We start from the raw sequence: 4335 nt of genomic DNA, 5'->3' as shown, positions 1-4335 counted from the left end.
ACAGTTAGAGTGACCACTATGGGAGAAAATCAATGGGAGAGCTCAAATTCATAGGAAAAACTAAAAAATTAATTGCTAATCATCATTTTCACATATAAGGAACCTTATTAAGAAATTATTCAGTGCTGGTGTGGGATGGGATGGTTTGAATGGAGGGTAATTAAAGTGAAATAGCTCTTGCTCTGTCATCCCATATGTGAGAGGGAAAAGTTATTCAGAGTTTTTTTTGCCAGAACTTCCTTTAAAATGAGACATTCACATTTACAAGAGACAATTCTTGTTGCTAGCTGTGTAAAGGAGTTACAAGCTGTTGACATTCTTCGCTGGGATTTGAATTTGAATCTGAATTAGTTAAGAGAGAGTCAATTGCTTTCCATTAGAGTTCCTGAAGAAAAAAATGTTGTTACTGTTGGATACAAGTTGAAAGATTCTTGTTTATCAAGAAAGGTCTGTTTAGTCTATTAACCTTGACAACCATGTCAGCATTTTTTTCTGTTTGTTTTCCCAAAGGCACTGTGTTGAAGTACTATGATATACAAAGCTATTTATAGTGTAGACAGTTCATAGCTATGCTTAAAAGACATGGGTCAGGGTTTAAATACCAGAGTTAAATGCTGTTCTCTTTGACAATCTGAAAAGTCATTATGCTTAATCCTTGAAAATTAAAATGGAGAGATGGAATCCCTAAAATATCAATGTGAATCAGACTTTTTTTAAATTTATTTTTTTTAGGGTTTCACAGAGTGGTTGAGGTGAAAAGGAAGCTCTGGAGCTATTCCAGTTACCTGCTCAGAGCAAGGCCACCTAGAGCTGGTTACCCATGACCATGTTCAGATGGCTTTTGAATATCTCCAAGCATTGAGACTCCACAACCTCCCTGAGTAGTCCGTGCCAGTGCTCTCTCACCCTCACAGTAAAATAAAAATATATAACAAAACAAACCCTATCACCATCTGTATTTCGGTTAATACTCATTGGTTTTTGCCTTTTCATTAGGACTCACTGAGAAGAGTCTGGCTCTGTCTTCTTTACTCCCCTGCCACCAGGTACTATACACCAATAGATTTTTATGAAAGGAACAAAATTTGGGGAAGTAATCAGGGAAAACAAAGTCCGCATATATTGACACATCTGTGTTTGTACCTCTTTGCCTCTGTTAACACATGATTAATATTGCTGTTGCTGTCTTGGCTTCTACAGATGAGCAAGAGCTGCTTTTAAAGTGCTTGCATGCAGTAGAAAGCTGAATAAGTGATTTATTTTATCCTTGTGATTTACTTAATCATTTCAGACTGTAGTCTTGACTCTCACAGTCACAGTACTTTATTTTTCTTCAGTCTGAATGCTGGTTCTCAAGGCCAGTCTTCATCAAGCCACATTTGTGTAGCTCTCTGTCACATATCTGCAAGAACATGTCGTGCTAGAAAATGCCAGTGAGGGAGAGGAGCAATTCTACCCTTAGCTTTGTTTCCACCTTCCATTTTATAGACCTATTTCTGTGGTTTTGATGCTTTCTGCCTGTATCCCAGTTCTATTACTATCCCAAAAATAGGATAGCAACTTTGTCTCTTGCTGAAGTCTCCAACTTACAGGCTTTCCAATGGCCCATATTTGCTTGATCAGCCAGTTCTGCCCAGGCATCCCATCACAGCATTTTTGCCTTGGTCCACACCATTCCATTCCTCCCTGGTTACCTCCTAGCTTTAGGCTAGTCAGGTAGCCAGCTGTCTATGAAGGTCTTGTCAAATCCTATTTTTCTCCCTGCCTACCATGAACAATTTTCTTGCATAACCTTAATTCCTGTCTTCTGGCCTAGCTTCCAGACTCTCCTCGCTGTGGGTCACACGGCTTCTATCCATCCTTGTTCTGCACTCTGGTTTTCTGCTTTTCCCATTCCACCACCTCTCCAGCCTCATTGTTCACAGATTCCTTTTTGCAACCTCGGTCTCCCTCTCCACGCCCCCCTCCCACTCCCCCATCTCTTCCCCTTCACTGCTCGCTCTTTCTGTATGGATCATGGCATTCTGTCTGCAAAGGTCAGCACTGGTGAGACACTGCCCACCCTCTGCTGGCCAGTCCCTTGCCACACTAAACTACTGGGGGAAGGATGTGCAGCAAAAACCCAGTGCTGTCACTTGGCTGGGAGTGGAGCACAGGTCATCCCGCAGTGCTTTGCTGAGTTTAAACACCCTCAACAGAAGTGGCATTTTTGTAGACTTTTAACTCTTGAACCATAAAAGCTATGTGCACATTTGCTTTGTGGAGCCCTAAGACAGACTTTGGTACCTGTCATGATGTTTCAATTGAAGAGAGCAATGAGCAATTCAGCTTATTTACTGTCCAAGCTGCCAGACTCTGGCTGCTTGTACTGTCTGTAGTGAGAATTACTTGCGACATGAAAGTCACTTATGGTGACAGTCTGAATAATGCCCTAAGTCTCTGTTGAGTATATGTGAACTGCAATCCTCCCTGATTTCATATTCATTCCCAAAGCACAGGAGCTGATGAAATGAGTTTTAAAAAAATTAAATTATCATAATTTTTAATGCATAGAAAGCAATATGTTTTCCTTATTTTTGATGTTACGAGTACTTGTAATGTTCCTGCTGGGTTTTTTTCCCTCCAAATGTACTTGTGAGAGCCATAACCAAAAGGGAGCAATCAAGCTACGGTGCCCAAATTCCAACGGCTTACAAGAGCTGTATCAGACAAGCAAAGTAATGTGTGATGACACTGGCTTTGCCTAGTATTGACAGGTGTGGTTTCACTACTAAAAACACTGTGCAGGAAAGCTTAGGCAATTACGTTAAAGCTAATAAGTACATGTGACTACACTCGTTCAGCATCAATAGGAGCAACCAACTTGGACAAGTGATTATTGCATTCCAGTAGAGGTGTCTGATGCCTGTTAGCCTCCATGCAGGAATGGTGCATGTTTTATTTACTCTCTGGGAATGCACTATTATGATGTTATTCGTTTGAAGCATAATTTGCAGTTGATACAAGGCGAAGTGACCAGTTCAGATGACAGATTAAACTAATGCTATTTTGTAAACATATGGTTAGAAATAAAATTAATGTCTTCTGATTTCTAATTTCCCCTTTCCAACCATTTTCTTGGGTTTAACTCTGCTTGTAGATACATACAAAAACTTAAAAAATCCAGACTCATGAGTCACATCACATATAGTCAACAGAGGACTAAAGGTCTGTTTTGACAGAGAAAGCAGATTGAGAGAAGAATATTCTACTAACTTATGCAAAGAAACTGAGGTAGTCAAGACAAGATCTATTTAAAATAAGCAGGGGATCATGCAGGGGAAGGAACAGGGAAGATATTTACAATGTTTTTGAACTGCTTCATTTGCTGCTTTTGTTAGGAAAGAGGTCTTGTTCTCTTTTTTCTGTGAAGAGAAGGAAACTGAGTAGCACAAACTGGTTTTCTGTGCCGGGTATGTTCATGGTATCATGTAATGAGATGTGTATATTATATTAACTTGATTATAGATAAAAATGGGCAAGCATACACCCACACATTTCCTCCTTAAGATGTTACGTATTCTTTATTTTTTCTTAGTGCTTATGTATAGTTGTTGTTATAGGATATAGTGCTAGCAGCAGTATGAACTATAAGGAATTGAGAGGACCGAGCTGAGAAGGGATGGGTTTCATAATGCTGTTTGAAAGCAGTTTTGGTCGGTGTTACTGGATGCTGACTGATGGCCTCTTCCTCAGTTGTAAAGAACAGCCTTTCCCAGAGGGCAATATTTCTGCATGCCTGGTTTACTTTATGCTGTATTCCTAAACCATCTTTAATGGGATCTATTTTTAAGCCCCATTTTAATATTAGTTTGGGAATGCAGTTGGTGAATTAGTCTCTGAAGTCTTTTACTGGTTTTATCCTGCTCTTTGGCTGCCTTTACTCCTTCTTGCCTGCTCTGCCTGGAGTAGAAGTTGGCCAGGAGCGAGGCGGGTCCATGGATTCTTCTCTCCCGGTGTGGTACTGTGTGCTGGATCCGCTTCCCGTGCAGTGGAGGCAGCGGGTGTAACTTTTCGGTTACCTGAGTGCCATTGTGCTACAGAGATAAAGTTACACCGTGTTTACAGAGCAGTCTGGGACTAATCAGTGGCAGGAAGCAATGAAGTGAGTGAAACATAGTAAAGGGAAGCTATTCTGGGCTGTTTGTTTGTTTGTTTTTCAGAAGAGATTTTTCTTTTTTTTAAGAGATAGATAGTGAGATAGCTCCATGGGTTTCTGCAGCACTGTCAGAGCAGCGAGGGGTACGTGTGAACCGAGCTCCCCGCGCTTCACCCAGCGCTGCCGGCTCGCCCGGC

General features: G+C 40.9%; 1 protein-coding gene across 7 annotated transcripts in view; it reads left to right on the top strand.

The window, feature by feature from the left end:
- CACNB2 (calcium voltage-gated channel auxiliary subunit beta 2) overlaps positions 1 to 4335 on the top strand; it is a 231219-nt gene that overhangs the window by 123766 nt on the left and 103118 nt on the right. The window lies entirely within an intron of this gene.

This window comes from Corvus brachyrhynchos, unplaced genomic scaffold (genome assembly GCF_000691975.1).
Source record: "Corvus brachyrhynchos isolate BGI_N302 unplaced genomic scaffold, ASM69197v1 scaffold142, whole genome shotgun sequence".
NCBI classification, from domain to species: domain Eukaryota; kingdom Metazoa; phylum Chordata; class Aves; order Passeriformes; family Corvidae; genus Corvus; species Corvus brachyrhynchos.
Note: the sequence above shows the minus strand (reverse complement) of the source record. Positions and strands in the feature narration are given on the sequence as shown.